Source organism: Monomorium pharaonis, chromosome 7 (assembly GCF_013373865.1).
Source record: "Monomorium pharaonis isolate MP-MQ-018 chromosome 7, ASM1337386v2, whole genome shotgun sequence".
NCBI lineage: Eukaryota > Metazoa > Arthropoda > Insecta > Hymenoptera > Formicidae > Monomorium > Monomorium pharaonis.
In genome coordinates this window covers 15,013,094-15,033,326 of record NC_050473.1, presented here as the reverse complement: position 1 = coordinate 15,033,326, position 20,233 = coordinate 15,013,094, and the positions used below count along the sequence as shown (strand labels likewise).

Below are 20,233 nucleotides of genomic sequence, written 5' to 3'. Positions count from 1 at the left end.
ATTTAGATATGTTCGTGATATAGTCAATTCACGAATAAATGAATTATGCAATTTTTTAGCAAACTAACATGACTAGTCTCTAAAAAAAATGTTAAATAAATCAGTCCTCCTCGCATATATTCAATTCTCTATGGAGCTTCGATCGTGATACTACTAATAGTCGGTAATAAATAATAAATAATAATTACTTGTATGAAACTTTTATTATGATATATTCTTTTTCAGAAAAACCAGGAAGGAGAGAGAAATATATAAAATTTATAATTTCAACATATATGAATAAAGCACAGTTATCCCTTCAGTTTCAAACGGATTTATGGCGTATCAATAATCTCATATTGAAAACAATTAACACGAAAGGGTACCAGTCTTACGGACAAAAATTAATATTTCATCAATTGTATGATTAAAATCAATTTCATGTGATTATTATGTCGGTATCGCCGGTAACCAGTATCAATTTATCGCTCACTACTGGTTTCCCATTCCTCACGCTTAAATCCTGTAGATAATAAATGCTATAATATTAGCGGTTTGATTTGTCTAGCCATCGAGAATCGTGAATCGCGCCATTGCGCCCTGTCGGAACATAGATGTTCCGATATTACGCAGACTGCAATGTCCGGATTTAACCCCACCGCATATGTAACGCCGAATAATTTAGTACAATTCGATGCAGTTGCATAATGCACTTTGTTCCGATTCGCGCGTCGTCCTTATCACACGCGGATATGAATCGCGATAATAAATATATCATGGAGAAATTAATCGGTGTTGTACACACCGCTGAAAATTAATGACAATTGCATTATTTCGTCATCAATTTTCACAAGTCCTATTATCATAATAGACGTGTGTAAATGCAGATTGTATGTTACATTTCATGCACCTTCCCGTATAGAATAGCAGCTGTCGATGTGTGAAATTTTGTTAAAAAAAGAAAATAAAGCAAGAAGAGGAAGACTTGTGTTCTTAACCGGAAGAAATTTTAAGAAGAAACGATTTTCTCCGATTTTTTTCCTTGCCATATTTTTTTTCTTTTAAGGTAATATCTCCTTTATTGTTCTCTACATCAATGATTTTAAGACTTCTTTCATGCTTAAAAGCTTTAATAAGTATTTGATCAATAAAGTTCGCTGTCGTTATCACAATCATATTGTTTCCGTATTTTTCAGAAAAAAAAGAGACCTGACATTTTAAATTTCATTTTTCTGAAAAAATTAAGAATACTAAGAAAAAACAGACATCTCACTATGTCGATACGGTTAAGCATTGATTAATAGGGCGAATTAAAAGTGGGATTTTCACAGTAATCCAATAAGTATCATGAAGATCCGTACGTCGCGATTAGATTCACGCTGCGACGAAACTTGCGTTGCCTTTCAAAGGCGGCTTAGACAGCCTTAGAAGTTCAAATGCGATTACAGAGGCATCGACTCAGCGAACGTTGCTCGTTAGCTTTCTGATCTTACACGGTGTAATCTTTCACTGCGCCCGCTCGTCAGCCATCTTTCGTTCTCTTCGAGAGTCGTGTAGATAAACGATTTAAACTCGGGCGAAATCGGGGAGAAAAGTAGGATTAAATCGTCCGCGATTGCAATTTTATTTGAAAACTGCAAGTACTGAAAGAGTTGAAAGAGGATACCATTTATCCAATAAAATATTAATTCCTTCCTTTCATAAATACCACAATCTAATACTAAATTCTTGTTGAGATGAGACCAAACTTATCGTCTTATCTGTATTACACTTGTCATACGACAAATGTAATAGCATAAATGTAACATTATCTTTCTCCAATTTCCAATCATAGATCTATGATAACAAAAATTTTTTTTTGTCATTCCGTTCATTACATGCGTCAATTCAAGCACGTCTAGATATATCTCTATGCTTCTCTCTCTCTCTCATTATATATTCATACGCTTCGCGCAACTTTTTTTTCCGTTCATCAGTTTTAAATCGACACGATAGATCACGGAAACACGTCGGCGAAATTTTTTCCAATTACGACGAGTCGAAATGCGCGAACGACGAGAAGTCCTGGGAAAATGAGCGGACGATAACAAACCTGTTCGCTCGGCTTATACGACATATTTCTCATTTTTCTTTCCCGCTGCGAATCGAGTCGCTTTTGAAGCTCATCATTGTAACACACCGGTAACTCGATGGTAACGAGTTTGTAAAACAGGAAGGTGACCACCGCACCGAACGGACTTTGAAATTGGATAACATTTTGTACAGCGAGAAGCTAGGATTGAACCAACTTCGAAAAGCAAGTAAAAAAACGAGTCATCTAATATTTGCGATGCAAAATAATAAAAATAGTTTTGTCACAAAAATATTAAGTTATACATAAAATACATGCGTTAAAAAATTTCAATTCATACATTTTTCTTAATAAAAGTATACAAAACTTCTTCATGTAAGCAAATTTTGTCTGTTTATTAAACTCTTAAAAAATTGTATTTTCTTGTCTAGACATAAGACAAATATAATTATTGATTTGATTCTAATTTAGTTCTCCATACGCTCGAATCGTGATCCTAAATTTTAAATAACAAATGCTTAAACAACAACGTAAAGCGTATAACAATTACTAACACATGTCCGTCATATATATAAAAGCAATATTTTTTGTAGTATGTAGTTTAACCGACCATAAATCCACCGTTTCCCTCGGTCGTGCCCCGGAGTAGCCTAACCCCTTGAAGGAAAATCTCTTTATATCGTAACAAATTTCCACAGTCAAAAGTTTAGTTCGACGCCACCGGCAGTCCCTTTCTCATTCCTCTACCGTTTCCACCTCCACGGGTTACCGTGCACTTCCGTCGAGTTCCCGAAGAAAAATCCACGCGAAGCAAAACAACCCCCGCTGCTTTCATATCGCGACACTCTGTACATTTATCCAGGAACAGGCTGCGTGGATGTGGTACCAAGAGGAAACGTGTCTGGCATATCCTGTCCTGTAGTTGTCGGCAACTCTCCACCGCGTCGGCATTCTCTCTTTCTCTCCCTCTCTTTTTATCTTCTCTCTCTCTCTCTCTCTCTCTCTCTCCCTGCTCGTTGACTCGACAACTACAGCATCCCCGATGGTCCTTCCTGTTGGCCTACCCTGCCATTCCTCCCTTCCCCACCTCTCTCGCAACCCTATCGCCAAACTCCCACGAGTCTCTGTTTTTGTTTACTTGGCATCGATATCATACGCTCGCGGCGGGGGTTGAGCACCGACTGTACTGAAAATCAACTACCATGCTCGTCCCTTCGTAGTCAGACCGTCTCACCATTCTCTCGTCCCGCTGATTCTTCCCGGTGCGGTGCCTCCATTTTCGCTTTTCCCGCCTTTGTCTTCCCTATCGTCACGGAGGAACATCGGCATCCTCTTCGCGTCTCGATTATTTGCTCGCGGCGCATACGTGTTCGTACGAACAGGCTGATTTTCGTCGCTCTTTTGTCATTCGGAACAAAACAGCTACCTACTCTTGTCCGCATCGAGCACCGAGAGAGAAACTTATCGGAATATTATTACTCCGCGAGGCAGTACACTTGCGCCTGATTATTTATTATACACGACGACGGTTTTGACAGACGCGTCGAAAGTTTAAAAGTTGATTACTGCTTATCATGCGCTGAATATTCATAACAAATAAAGCAAAGTTGATATTAGAGCGGAGCATGCAGAGAGAGGCAAAGGGTATATAGGTTTTCCTTCCGCGTCCATGCAATTTAACGGATCGAGTCGCGAACGCGCGGAAAACGCGCGGACGGAACAGGGTGACATGCATCGCGGAAACAAGAGTGCATTTGATCCTGCTGCATATGCATACGACATATTTCGAATATGCAAATCCACAGACGGCGGCGCCGGCAATTTTCTTCTCCTGATCGGATGTTTCACAAAGCATATACCATACAAATGGCGTCTCATCATTCATCGCGCCGCATCGAACGGTTGATCCTTCATGCGTAGTTTCGAGTGTAAAAATCTACATGCAAAATGACAATGCGCGATGGTTGAAACGTTGAAAATAGCTGTTGATACCATCTCGCAGCTTACAGCACCGTTTCCCGGTTTAATTTCGGCCGTTATCTCTATGCATAGCTGATACATCTCTACAGAGAGAAGGACGCACGCCGTGTAATTTGGCCTGTGATATGTAAAAATATCGTCGAAACTATTTTCGCAGTAATGATATCCGATAAAACATTCATCGCACCAAAAAAGCGAAATAAATCCAAATCCCGCGGTTTATTTTTACGTGAAACTTGAAGCCAATTGAAACGTCGAACTCAGATTGATATTTTGACTGGAGAAACTGTTGTTCCTGCAGTCACTGAGAGAAAATTATTTGATATTTGTGACATTACAATTAAATGTTAAAATAATTACATTTGTGTATTATACATATATTTAAATTATAAATACGGCAACCTTTTTGTCAGTGTATAAATTTTGTTATTATTAACATATTGTAATAACTATAACTATAAAAACAGGAGCTCTCATATCATCCTATTTATTTTAGCATTCTAGTGTTCATATATTTAAATAAAACAATACCGTCAGAGAGCTTTTATGTAATAACAAAATATGCTCTGCATCAAAATATTGCAGCGGCACAATATGGATGCATCAAAGTACTTAATTGCGAATCGCTGATGAAATTCGGAAAAGAGAAGCGCGCGACCCGGCCGGAAATCTAACGTGGACGAAGTATTTATGCATGAATCACGAACACGTACTTTCGCGCTGTCCCTTTTACTTGCCGGTCGCGGTATCCCCATTCCGAGAGAGGATCCGGCAAAGCAAACGGGACTCGTCTCCATGCAAATGCGCCGCGGAGGAGGACGCTCAGGCGGGAAACAGAAACGATAATAACGAGACGCGAGATAGAAACAACTACGGCGCAACTCTTCCGGTTGTCGGGTGGGAAGAGAAACCGTCGCGCCCCGAAGATGTTGTACCTACGCCTGCAACGAACGGCGAATAAATCGAGACGACCCGAAACGAGCGAAAGGAAAACTTCATGGTAGGATCGCTTAAGAGCGTATTTCACGGATTAACGAGTTTACGAATTCGTGTAAATGAATCTGTCCTTTTATACTTTGCCGTTTCCACATTTTGTTGCACCCCGCTGCATAGTTTAAAGTAACGCTATGGCAATATGTAACAATATTTGATACAAACAATAAACTTTTGCATTAAATGCAAATCGCATCGAAACCGGGTATACATTCATCTTGTTTAACTTCAATTAACAATAATTATTTGTATTTTGATAATGTATTAGTACCTTTAGCATAATTTGCTGCATATTATCAGTAAATAACTGATTATTTGTAATTAATTACTTCAATTACTTTAAATTGATGGTAATCCACCAAATCACTTGTTTTGATCGATAATCAATAAATAAATAAAATGCACGATGAAATATAAAATGTATACATTAACATAAAAGATATGTGTAAACAAAGAATGTTATTTAGCAACTTAATGAATTTAAATACAGAGATATACTTGGAAAATCGGTAAATAGGCCGCGGTTTAATTTAACTCGAAAATTATTCGCCCGTGGAAGCGAAACTCATGCGGGCAACGAAATTTTCAAGCACGAAATATCGATACGTGCGATTTTATTAGATTAAATTAAACGTAGTATCGCCATTACTCCAATCAATGTCGCGCTTAAAATTGCCGGTGAATGACATCGAGCGATCGGATGGAAAAGTTATTCTTGCAAATGGCAGGCTTCATTCGATTGTAACATCCATTATTTTTATTCTCGACGCAGAGAAATCTATATATCGCGCGCGCGTACGCGGGCAATCCCCGTCTACTGTGTATATATCTGCATGTGCCACCGAGTCGAAACGGTGGAAGATGCGAATCCAAGCTACTTCCGGATCAATTTTGATTCAATAGAGCAACATCCAGCAAGCGGAGCGGCAACCGGAGGCGAAGGGACTTCCCGGTGAAGGAGCGGGCGAGATAGTCGACCCGCGGCTGCATAAAACTGCAATGAAATGCAAACGAGTCGTTGCAAAACGACACGCAAAAAAAAAACGCGGCTTCCCTTTGGTTTTACGATGCGGCACGTAGATACGCCACGACGAAAGATATCCTCCACCTCCTCTTGAGTTTTCCTCCTCCCTCCCCCTCCCCGTCCGTTGCATTAAATTCGCTGCCGTCTTCGAGATCCGGTTGAAATCGTTAAGGATCTCTCTCCCGCCCTGAGTTCCGCCGCGGTAACTTTCGAGGAAAACCCAACAAGACAAGAGAGAGCAGTGGAGTTTACTCCGTTACTTCGGGTTAAATCGCCTCCGGAGATCGACGTTAAACAGAGTTGCCGGACAAAGCTCTATAACAGTCGTCTACGAGGAAAGAATGTTAGCCAGAGGACTCAATAAAACAAGACGGTCTGACAAAGCAATTACCATCATTTTTCCCACGGTAAAATTAGTCTACTTATCAAGAATTTATAGTGCAACATGTATATTCGCGTTAGATCTATGTCAACTTGGACATTTCTGTAAAAATTTTATTAAAGTTAGAAAAAAACTGACAAATATTTCTCGAAAACAATTTTTATCTTAACAGTTTTGACAGTTAAAACGATAAAACGATAAAAACAAATAAAAAAGCTATTGCAATTTTTTTCCTGTAAAAATTTCCTGGATTTTAATCAAATGAAACTTTTTTTCACGCAATTCTGGTATTTTTTAACACTTCGGGTATTTCACTGAAAAGCAATAGAATCTATTCTGATTAAAATGAAAAAAAAATTGTATTATCGATTTTCGAATATGGAAAAACGTGAGTAAAGAGTGATATCTCACATTTTTTATATTTAAAATTACAATTCTTTTGACATCATATTGCATACTTTATAAGACTTTATAAAATCTTTGGGAAATGAGCCAGAACCCTATTAGTTATGTCGAAATTCAGAAAATGGGTTGCTAGGGAGCCTCACAGGTCATTTCACGTGTCGGGATCTAATACCAAGGCCACGTAATGGCCTGTACGTTTTGTGCGACATGTGACAGGTGTGAAAGAACGCGTTCTCGCCATTCGATGCGACATTTGGTAACTTCTTTCATCGGCGCGCGAACCGTACCCTCTATCAAAAACATTTCTCAAACCAGGAACAATTCCATTCCGGAGCGCGAATCCGAGCGTACGTCATAGTCAAACAAGAAGCATAAACCAGCGGGTGAGCGGAATAGAAAAAGAAAGAAAAACGACGAGAAAATGGAGAGAGGGAAGAGGGATGTGACGGAGAAATTGCCGCCAACGGAAGTGCGCGTCGACGCGGGACGAGATTTCGATCCCGAAATACCGAAGGTATTTCCCCGGATGGTACCCTGGCTGCAGTAGGAAAATGAAGTAGGCCAGCCAATTGTCCGAGGACGAGTTGGATCCGTAGAAAACTCCAAAGCCCCTGCTACATGGAAATTTCGCGATTCAATATAACATAGACTAATACCGGCTTTGAAAAATAAATCGAAGTAACCAGGCACTGAGTATTAAAAAATAAAATCAGTTTAATGCAACTAATTTAAGTATTAATAAAAATAATATCAATTGCACACTTTTATATCAAATACTTTCATTGGAACGCGTTCTCACGTAAAATTTTTAACATTACCATCTTTTTGGTATAAGTAATTTAGTATTTGACTAAAAAAATTCTCAAGTATATAAATCTAAGAAAGGAAATCACTATTTTCAGTTTGGAGAATTCGCTCCTTGAATATCTGATACGACAAATGTACATATAGATTTTCAATCAAGTTTAAAATAACAGAGTATCACACCTGAAAAAGGAACATTGATGTAATATCTAAAACAGACTCTTGGAGTGATGCAAAATCAGATATCTGGATGCAAGAAGTGCAACGCGAATATTCTGTAGAAGATAAGCTGATTTACTAGATCTTTCGATCGCTAACGTGCCCGCAAATGGAACAAGAGCAAGGATTTTGAAACTTCGCCACAATGTTTCTCCGAAAGCAAGCAAAACGCATCGTACCGTAATGCCGCGAGATTTACAATCGACCGGATTACATTGTCATAGCAAATATAATGAAAATAATAAATATTTCGCGTCTGCAAATAATTCGTACTTTCGTATTTCGTATATTTAAAATTGTTTTAAATTGTTTATTTTAAATAGAAATTAAAACATTTTATATATTGAATAAATAAATTAATTTTAAAAAATTAATAATTATTAGATTTTAATTATAATCATTATTGTGCATTTTATCAGAAATAAATTCGTAAATTTGGTTTTTTTTATTACGTAATTAATATGATATATTTACATGCCGATGGCCACTCGGTGATCGTTCGAGAAATATTGTACTTTTGATGATCGAACCGACAGACAATTTCCCAGCAAATTCAGAAAACCACGAATGCGACGAAATTTAAATGACGCTCCAATCATTTTCGGTTAATTAACCGGTCAAGGAACTCGGATACATGATGTAGAATGCAGTTATCGAGAAGTTCAATATTAGCTTCCGACAGCGGAGGTGAATATTCAATGGAGACGAATGTCGGCGCGAACGAAGCTGCCGGGGGAAACTTCTAAAGTCGGTTTCACCGCCGCGCCCGTACGGTACAATGTTCGTCTGATTGTCAATTTGTATTCGAGAACTGTCACGCCGTCATCCCGATACTCGTTATCAGCAACCGACGTTCTTGCGCAATATTCTTACGTAATATCTGTCGTCGCGTATATATTAAAACCATGAAATTTTCATCGCAAGAGCATCTCCCGTATTTTTCTTATTTTCCAACATGTCGCTGCATCTGCCAACATGCATTATTCGATATCGTTACAACCGACAGTTAAGGTAAAAATATGTATTAAGGTAAAAATATCAATTTGTTTCTTGGCAATGTCAGAGACCAATACTCTGCGGAATTAAATTCTGTTGTCTATTATCAGACGACCACATCGAGATAATAACGATAAGTTTATTAAAAGTATGTTAAAATTTTGATGAATACTGTCCGCTAGAATGTCAAAATTTTTAGCAATATTTCTCATGATATTTTAATGTTCAACAAAATTATCAGATTTGTAGCCAACTAAATTTTTAGATTTAACAGCAAAACCGTTTTTTTTTTTTATTTTTTATTGCAGCGCGAAATAATTCTTTCTCGTGGAAATTAATATCCATTTGGAGTTCAGAGTTTAATCAAAAAAGTTATTGAAATTTTATCAGACTTTCAAAAGTCTTCTTGTTCAAAATTTTATCAAATTGTACAATATTTGACAATATTGGGCGCCACGTCGAGGCGCTCGTCTCATTGCGGAACCCGTGCCATGTAACGTAAAATGATAACGAAAGCGAATACAAGAGACAGCGCGCGGAAACAGCGACGGTTACGACTATCAGGAGAACGCTTCGATATTGGCTGCTAGCCCATTCCGATCCGAATATCCACTGGAGACGAGTGTCCGCGTAAACGCGAGGTAGGGCGAACGAAAGGGGTGAATATTAGAATAGGAGAACGGAGAAGAGAGAAACCGAGAGATAGAGAGAGAGGAGGATAGAATTTATAGGGAACTGGTTTATTAACTATTAGGGAAGGACCACCTCACGGGATATTGTCTCTCTGTACGTAGCGTCGCATATCGGCACGAGTGCCGATTGCAGACGCAAGCTGCAACCTGCTGCAGCCTGTGTCCGAAAGGCGGAAAATTGAAATTGAGCCTCCATTGCACATCGCCCTACAACGCGGTCGAATATATTTGCAGCATCAGCAGACTGTTCTCTTATGCTCGAGGAAATGTTTTATTTTACATAATTTCACGCGACAAAGTAATTTAATTGTTCCCCTTACCGATAATATCACGTGCTTCAAGAAAGCGTTCTGTAGAAACTTTTTTTATATCTGTATGTACGTTTTATATTTATATCTATACGTGCGTTTTACAGTCGTCTTGAATAAATCATCGAGGGAAATAAGGGAAAAAGTGCAGCGTTTATTATCGGCATATTTCTAATAAAGATTTAACTCTCGTATTTTTATTTTCTTTCGTGAAATTTAAAAATCGTAAGCATGTACTTTAATAGCACTATACTCTTACATTTTTCCAGTCTGGAGACAATAAACGTAGAGGCTGAAGAGCTATACAAATCTCCGAGAATAGGGTATTCCCCCTTCTACAATTCCTTCGAGCAACTGAAACCGCACGAGCACGTAGATATCCGCAGACGTGGATTAAGCCTTTAAAGCATTTTATTACGCGGACATAAATTCCCTCTCGGAACAGGGCCATTGTTGTAGGAAATGTGTGACGAGGAAGGAACGCCGAAAGCAGAAAAGCAGGAACGACAGAATCAATATTGGTCGCTCCTGATATTTGTTTGGGATGCGACTGGGAACCGGATTGCGCGCGTCGGAATCCGGCAACAGAATGAAAAGGACACAATCTCAATCGATTCGGGGACAGGAATCCCTCCCGTCTAATCGAAAACGTCGCCGTTCCACCGCCGTGAGGTACCAATATTGAGAAAGTGAGTGGCGAACAACTGCACAACGGAAAAGAAATATCTCAATCGTATTGCACATTATATGTACATTTATATGATGAAGTACCCACGGGCCACCCGTAGGTAGGTACCCTTTTTCACGAGCGAGATACGCTCTGGAATGCCTACATTTGTATCTATAGCGGCGATCATAAATTCTGTACAAGCAAATTGCCATATGACCACGCATATACATATACATACACGCGCAATGAGAAATAGCGAGTTAGATAGGACCGTACGATGAGATCGTATATCAGAAAAGTAAAGCCAAATATAATTTGAGAGAAGGTAGAAAAGAAAGCTCGTGGGGAATATCTATATTTTAAACGTCCATTAAGCTGTCACGCCATTCACTTTGGCGCAATCAAGATGAAATATATACGATAGAAATTTACTGCTTCTGGTTACTAATGAGTTGTTCTGTTCTCTCGGTGCGAATATATGGCTGCGAAAGCATTTCGCTTCAAAAACAGTGCCAAATTGGAGCGGGATATTCGTGTTCCTACGTGCTGAAAATGAAGGAGCTTTTACGTCATCGGTAATACAGCTCGATGTCCTTGCCGGGAGATACACGCAATCCGTAACACAAAGAAACTGCCAAAGTGGGTTAGTGAAACGAGCGGGGAAACAAGGAGCCACCAGCCGCGCTGAGAATGGGCGGAATTGATAGCGATCTTAATTAAAATTAGGGGGTTACCGGGCCCGGCGTCGCGTAACGCTTTCGTGAATCACCTCGCTCGACCACCGACATTCGCGTCGTTCCCGATTTGCATAACAGTAAAGATCCCGGGGATCACACTTTATACACCGAGAGATGCGTTATGCGCGGCCGTTACTTAGACAATTTCATTAACGCGATGTCCACCGTTCCGCGAATCCGATCAACTTCCAGCGCAACTCATTCCGGGATTATGCATGCCGCCATTATCGCATAATCCTTCGGAAGTTTCACTTCCTTCATCCGGGGCATCATAAATATCTCAATACGCTCATTAAATGCACTTTTAAAGATATATTTTTTGAAAGATTTTACATCGTCTTTAATTATTATATATTGTGATTATTTATAGTGTAGAAAAATGGCAAGACGCACTGAATAACTGATTTAGTGGTAGTTGAAATATAACACGTTTCAAATATAATAAAATATAATTAGAATGTGTTGCACAGTAAGTTTTTCTAATATTATTTCTAATGTTTTTCTCATGTTTAATAAATTTGAAAAAGATAAATTTCAATTTTTATTCGCAAATCAAACAAGATATCTGTGTATTAATGTATTTTATAAAAGTATTAAAATATTTCAATTTAAAAAGTAATTATCAGAAAAACCTCTATAACGATTTATTCAATAATCGAAACATATTTTATTTTTGCCAATTTACACTGATTTATATAATAATCAAAGAATATACAGAGATTCATATAAATTATACAATTTGTAACATAATATATTGTCTATTTTTTTAATTGTCTATTTTTAAAAAAGTTATATATATATTAATATTCTACACCAGTTAATTTAAAAAATATGTATTTAATAAAAAAATAAATATTTAATTATTTGATGTATGACGTTAAAGAATCAACTACTCCATTTTTTATGGCTTTGCTAAAAGTTGTCTAATAATGGTTAATTTTTTGTTAATTCGCATAATAATCGTGTTATCGCAGGGTTTATTTCGCTATTACGCGTCTCGGTTCAGCACCTCGGGCGCATCTTCATAAAAGGAGTAATATCGAGGACAAGTTTAGCGTAAGACGTCTGCGGGATGAAGCTGTGCCATCGGCACCTCTCCAGCTGCTTTTGATTCACCGTAATTAGTAAAGTGCCACGGTGCATGCATCTCGGTGAATCCCGAGAAACACGTGGCTCAAGGAGGTTTCTAGACTAACATCTTTTCCGTCTCTAGATGGTAACATCGATATGCAGTAACTTTCTTTACGCTTTCTACGTAGTTTAGCATATTTGTCTATTCTTCGAGAAGAGAATAGAGCTTGCCCCAGAGCACATCAGAAATTCAAGAGTGATGCAATTTATTTACTTGACTTTCCGTAGCTTTTTCTGTGTGATTTATATGAATAATTTTATTTATATAATGTCACGGAAAAGGGGGACGAGACAAATTACATCAAACTTAAGATTGTCGAATCAAAAAACTTCATCTTACTTCATGAAAAAATTTATGCGACACTCGATTGCTAATATCGAACCTTTTCTCGTGAATTAATCATTACGTAAAATTCTGCCGCTAATCACTCTCGTTCTGACTTCCCTCCCCCTCCTCTCTCTCTCTCTCTCTCTCTCGCTCGCTCTTTTTCTTGCATTTTTCAACTTTTCAAACTCGCAACAATTCTGCCTATGAAAAAAATGTATTCGGAACACACGGCAACCCGTTTACGTCAGAGTTTCTCTCATATTTAGATGTAATCGTGACAATGATGCCTCCCACGCGCGATTACCAAACCGCCATTCGGGCATATCTAAAGCGTGAAACTATGTCTACAGATCCGGCACGGTCGTGTAAACTACTCTTGGCACGCGAACCCTGGATGAAACGGAGCGTGACCGAGAAGATGCCTTCGCACGTTCGCCAATGGAGCCGATATTCCTCGTTCTTTGTCTCTCTCTCTCTCTCTCTCGCATGATAAAGATGATAATACCGTCAAAGCTCCACCGTGTCCCAGCTCTAATCTACATGTTATTGGCTGGCTAAGTTGTCAGGCGATAGTGAGATGAGTTTAATAACATAGCTATACAAGATGAAAAAGCTATTCCCTCTCTGATCACGAGTGTATATTTTTTTTGTTCGTATTTTGTAGAAATTGATTGTAAAAATATCCGTATACTTTTACGTACCGCGTAAAAACGTTTTTGATAGAAAATAAAGTTAGCACGGCACATGTGTTCATTTGTTAATTCACTCGAAATACCAATTTTATTTCTCCTTTGTATTTTATATTTGTATTTCATTCTCTCTTTTACAATGAGATTATTAAATATATTTTTTTGTTACATTTTATATATAAGAATGTGCAAAATTTTTCAGTTATTCAATATAATAAATTTGTTGTCACATGAGAAATGCACGATGCTTCACTATCAATTAGCAACTATTAACCACGCTCTGCTTACGATGTATACGCCATAGTATCCAGCGTTTGCTGACATTACGTTGCGGTATTACATTAAATTAAATTATACATTATGCATCAACTCCAAAGACGAAATTGCGGGGAAACAGGCGCGTAGCCCACAGCAAACCCCTCAAGCACAACAATCATTGTTATTGCAGATCCGCCTTACCTAATGACATGAAAAGCCCTTTGAGACGAGAGATAATATGTTAATCCGGATAGTAGGTTGTAAGTCGACGTCCGCATCCATCCGCGTTATCCCCCTGTGGCACTCTCAAAGGTACCTACAGGGCGATTCAACTTTTACGAATGCAAATTATGCACGCGATAACATACTGTAAAATTAAAAAAAAAAACGTACCCCTTTGTCATGATATCGTGCGACTTACACATTTTACGACAATCAGTTCTGTCTCCTACACACTTATTTCCTTTTAAACAAAACCGTTATTTTATGCTAAATACTAAAAATGGCATCTGACTGGTCTGAATGAACAAATATGAATTGTTAAAGTTTCCATTTATTCTTATAATTATAAATGTATCAGGAGAGTCATAATATTTCTGCAATATTCCGCAACGGTTAATGAAGCGGCAATTTAGATGAAGCGTCCCGTGCCCGACGTAGAAAAATTTAATTACATCGCGGAAAGAAATGGATTTTACGTTCATCCGCAATTTTGTGTGCTAATTAGAAAAGCGAAGATGAGACTACTCTGTCGGGTTCTCAGCGTCTGTCGAAAATGATATCGCTCTGTATAGCGTGCGGGATAATCGGACGGACGCGATATGAGAGAGGGACCCATGCCTTTCAATGGCGGGAACTAATAACACAACTCGCAGAGTTTCGGGCGACATACGCGTCTCTTGCCGCCCCGTGGGAATTTCCCGCTGCAAGCCCTGTCGTTAATAATTCATGTAGCCGACCCGCGATGTAGCGCGTCTAAACCTCACGCGGTGGATCCTCGCCACGTCTAAATGATGATACCTTTCGGCGGCGATCACGTAGCCGCGCGATGAGACAAAATCTATATGTAGGGAAACCGGCACGGACGTGACGCAAGGACCATCGGTCCGCGATACTTTGAAATCCGGGGCGGGAGAGCTTGTGTTTCACTCGTGTTGCTCTCGTCAAAATACCTGTAGACGAGTATACTCATCCTGACAAAGTTAATTTTGCATTCGCAGCTCCCGTAGGTAACCTTAGATTTCATATACTTCCGAACAACGAAGGATTCCCCTCCCCTTCTGTGCCTTCCCGCGGGAATGCTCGATATTGAGCTACGTCGATATCCCCAGCCACTACGAATAATCGTAGCGATAATTACATTTCCGAAAGTAACAAACTGCTCGTTGCGCGTATATTGAGGAAGTTCTCCAGTCTTTTCATATAAGAACTTGACCAAGTTTTGAGAATAAATTTATGATTGATATATAAATATTCCTAAATTAAAAAAAAAAGTTTTTGACAGTATAATTCCTTCCAATAATTTGCAAAAATAGCATTGAGTCTTATAGAAAAAAGTTTTAAATAATTTTATATTGCGCAAACGCAATATAAGAATTTTGAAAAAATTACATTCATAAGAAAAAAAATGGAGTTTAGAAAAAAAATTTTTTTAATTACAGAAATAAAGTTTTACGTTTTCATGCAAAAGTATAATATATTCATGAATTAAATAAACATTATGATAAAAATATGGCAATGTAGCTCGTTACTACATTCAATTATAAATCATTATAAACTTTTTTTTTCAATTTTTCCGTACCTTATTGCAAATAAAATATTTTTAAATGACAAATTATATCTGGTGCTTAAATTTCATACATTATTTGGTATTTAAAAAATGGCATGGCCAAAATTTTCCATTAAAGAATATATCATATACATAAACAAAGTCATGTGGCTTTCTTTCACTTTTAAGCTGGAAAACTTCTTTAACAGTCGGAATTTGAAATATATACATCCGGCTGTTCCTCTGCGAATCCTACCGTTGGATGCGCACCGCGACCGTCAAACATGCCACTGCAGGGCCAGAATTTCGGTCGCGTCGAATGAATTATTTCAAGCGCAGCTTCTCGTCATTTGAATAACAATAAACGACGCATCGCGCGCGCGACGGTTACCTTTGTGGGAGCACGAAATTGGAAGAGAAGCGACAGGACGGGAGTATCAATGTCGCACGCGGTGACGCGCCGGAAGCCGAACGCGCTAATTGAATCGTTTTGTGTGTCGTTCATGCCGACACACCGGGCGAATTTAACGGCCGATTACGCGCTATGCCACTGAACAGGAACGTAATATCTCGCACGTGCACGACCACGCGGACCGGTCGAGGTTGCCGCGCACTCGTAAATTCGATCCCACGTCTCGGCCGCATCAAAGAACCGTCACGCGTTTGCGGATTTTATCGTCCGCACGAATAAATTTAATTTATAGCGTTTCTTTTCACCTACGCATCCTTCTAATTATTCGTCAAACGCGTCAATGTCCGAGCTTAATCGCGCGTTTGCTCTCTCGCGGAGAAAATTAATTTAAAACACGACCTGAAAACGAGCCACCTCTGACATGAGTTGAATTCTTTTTTTAAATAATTTTTACTGCGATAACTGTTATTCGTTTTTCATTATGGTGACGCGCTCGAAAAGCACCGGTACCGGTAGTATTTTTCGTTAAAATCATATTGATAATTTTCGTAATAATTTATTCGAAGCTATGTGATTTTCTATATGCGCATTGTTTCAGTTCGCGATGAAAAAATTATTCCGGGTCGTTAATTCATTCGCTTCGTGTGGGAAATAAAACCGTGATAAAAAATAAAATTCACGCGAGAGTCATTTTTCCAGCTCGTTACACGTCAATATTCTAAAATATGTAAAAATTGCATTATCAATTACCAGTCGTCAATCAATGTCCGCCGCTTTATCAATATTTAAAAACAGTAACTTTCTCGGCGTAAAATGATGTCGTATCGCGCGCCCTCGTATTACTATCAATGCGAAAATATAACCCGTGTAATAATACGCGTGATATATTATCAATAATCACAGAAATCAGTAATACAAACTAAATGGTCCCGCTGCACGCGCTTATGCACGCAAATTATGCGTGTGGGACTTTGATGGTACGCATGAATTCCGCATTATTGCACAAATGTTTAATTTACGACGGACTGTCGATAAAGGAATCATCGGATGGAAAATCAAGCGAGCGAACCGAATATATCGCTAAAATTTTAGTCTAATAGGCATTCGTAATTTCGATAGCAGTTCGTCAATGATATTAATCGCGAGTATGACGTATTCGATTCTTCGTCACTCAAAATTTCATACGATACACATAAAGAAGTTCCATGTAAGTTATACATTGTAAAAAGGGTGTGTAAAATTATGTAAATATGTGTTAAACTTACACAATTGATAATAATATATATATAATTTTTTTAATTTATCTTTAATTGCGCAAATACATTTAATATTAAACGAAAAATTATATTTGCACAATTAGAAATAAAATTACTAAAAAACTTTCTATATTTCCACTATAAATTATGCAATTTTCCAATATTATATTTATGTAATTTTCCATGATTTCTTTTCACGAATTGTTGACTTCGCGAGAATCGTTCGCACTTTTCTTCCGCACATTAATTCGCGAATAACGGTCCGTTGCACGTATATCCTAAACGTATACATATCGAAAATTGTACCGGGCGTAAAATACCCCGCGCTGCTTAAATAAATCGTTTCTCCTCTCCACCGCAATCTATCAGCGCGCGTCAGCCGTCGCACCTTCACGCGCCGGATAATTTATTGCCGTGCGTGCGTGTGTGTGTGTGTGTGTGTCGCGCACGGGCCGCCAACAATATAACCAATCTGACGGTCGGCAGAGAATGCAGTGGCCGAAGCGCCAATAAATATGGATGGAGTAGTAATAAATTATAGCGCTGGAAAAGACGATTAGAACGCGCGGCTATAAATTACCCTCCGCGGATATATTGTATATCGCGAGCGGGCCGCGCGACTGCGCCTTACGGCCCCGCCTCGTCCCATATGTCCCCGATAATATGGATATTTTCGGCCTTTAATCCGTTTAACCGCGAATATTCATAGCCCGCCGTCCGTTCGCGCCGTTTTTCGAGCTCGTCCATTTAGATTACGGTTATGCCCTACGTGCGATCACTGCGATATCGCTGCTCTATCGGCAGGCGGCAAACGTAGCCGCGATAACAACGTGATTTCTCATCTCGCCTAAACCCAGATTACACCGGCGCCGGCGGCGGCTTGCATTAACAAATTTCTTCTTTCTTTTTCTTTTTTACAAAATATAAGGGGAATCCCAAATTTCACGCGCTCTCCTTTCTGTTGTATTCACAGATTCATCATTGTTTCAGAAAGTGAGAAGAAATTTTACGAAATATACACTATTCGGTAATGTCAATTGTGTGTTATATACCGAAGCAATTCTTATGTTAATATCCCATTGTATTATTTCTATATGGAATAATAACCGATGACCATCAGTTTTTTTTCACGTTTGCCTCTACATAAAATATATAAAATATGTATAATATATGAAACATATATAATAAAAAAATTTTGAAAGCAATTTTTTATCGAAACATGTTCTCTAATAAAATATTCCTTTTTAATAAAAAAAAATTGTGAATATTAGTAACGTCGTATATATTTCCTATTTACGTGAGAGAAAATGAGGAAGAAATTCGCGGACAGGGAAGAAAAAAAATTCCTTCGAGCCGGATTTGAACCAGCGACCTATGGATGTCTCCAAGTAAACCAACTACAGTCCACCGCTCTACCAACTGAGCTATCGAAGGCTACGTAAGTGACTCGTGATTCAGCCTTCAGGAAGAATCGTTAAGACCTCGACATAACGAGACGAAAAATAAGAAATTAAACACGTTGGAAGAAATAAATTAGTTACAAGACACAGAGAGATCACGCTTCTAGAAAGGAATGAGAAATTGAACTTGATTGCCCGACTTCTCCTTATTCGGAAGCCAATTCCTTATTTCCAATTCCTAATTTAGTGAATTGTGTCAATCTGAAACCCTCGATCTTTCCTACAACTTGTATCGCGTATAAGGGAGTTTGCCGTTATATACGTACTATGATCTAATGCGATAATGACACCATCGAGCGGTATACGACACGCACACATTTGTACGCGATGTATCGAACACGCCGAGTTTTCTAACGGAGTGATCGCATCTCGCAACCTTAATGAAACGCGCGTTTATTCTCTCACAGACACGCCGGTCATGCGTGCGCTGACGTAAGCGTTCCGCTTGGCCGCGATGCAATTAATCAATTCAGCGTGCCGCAAAAAAAAAATGTCACCGCGAGCGGAGAGAATTTCCATCGATCTTTCAAACGGCAGATCGCCCCGACTTCGTCGAGAATTACACGGATACACACACATACACGGACGCGCTATACAGCTGACGGCGGCGAGCAGGTAAGGTTAGGTAACAAATACACGACCGGAGCCGCACGTTCGGAGCGAGTCGGCAGCGAGAACGCGCCGCGGACACGTGACAACTTCTCGGTGCGAGTCGCTCCGAGGAGAAGCTGTGCGGGAGCGAGAAGAGATCGGCGTCGCGGCGGACGAACGTAAACAAAAACGAGCGACTCACCGGAGATGATGTCCTCGGGTCTCCTGGCGTGCGATCGTCCTCCTTGGCCCGGGGCCGCTCGTCGTCGCCGCACGCGCGAGACACCTTCGGCGCCGAGTCGTCACGTTGCGTCAGCTCTTCCGTCGAACGCCCTCCGCGAGATCCTCGCTGCACCCACGCTGCTGCCACTCACGCATATCACGTCGTTAACATCACGCGGACGCGCGACACAAAGTCCCGCGACGACACACACGCACAAGATGGTGGTGGAGGCGTTCCGTTGGTCACGTAGACCCCGTAGCTTGCGCGAGCGCGGTGAAAACGGTACTCTCCGCGACATCTGTCAGCACCCGCGCGATTCACACCGGGTTCCTTGTAGAGAAGCGAATTGTCTCCACGTCGCGTTACCGAACTATATACGTCCTTTTATTTGTTCAAGCAGAATATTAAAATACATGAAACTGTAATTAAGATATACAATTTTTCTGTATTTATATTATTATTGTATAAAGAATATACGCGACACTTTAAATGACATCTTTAATTCAATCTTTACGGCAAAGGAGTCTTAGTGTGGCGCCATCTTACATCAGCTTTACAGATTTAAATCTGATGGTAATCAAAATATCAAGATTACCGACTTTGAATAACTTCGCGATTATCAACGTTGCAGGTCCCAAATATTCAAAGGTATAATTGAAAAGTATTGATATACGTAAACATACAAGTAAAACAGTACTCAAAGCAATCGACATTTTACAAGATAATAATTATTGCGCGCATTCAATTTTTTATTTATCCATTAAGCATCCTTAATATCTGCAGATATTTAATAATTAAATATTTACATTTAATTTATATTTACAGAAATCTTTTAGATATTATAAACGCTCATAAAA

General features: G+C 39.1%; 1 protein-coding gene and 1 non-coding gene across 2 annotated transcripts in view; both read right to left on the bottom strand.

Annotated features, from left to right (window-relative positions):
- The window catches only part of LOC105837273 (von Hippel-Lindau tumor suppressor homolog), a 47,064-nt gene extending 27,444 nt beyond the window's left edge, over window positions 1-19,620 (bottom strand). Inside the window, exon 1 of the mRNA XM_036289365.1 lies at window positions 19,356-19,620. The gene's annotated coding sequence lies outside the window, so the exon portion shown is untranslated. The remainder of the gene's footprint in view (window positions 1-19,355) is intronic.
- On the bottom strand, window positions 18,447-18,536 carry Trnay-gua. Its single transcript is given in 2 exon segments — window positions 18,447-18,482; window positions 18,500-18,536. It is a non-coding gene; the product is annotated as a tRNA-Tyr (tRNA).
- Window positions 19,621-20,233: the final 613 nt, after the last annotated feature.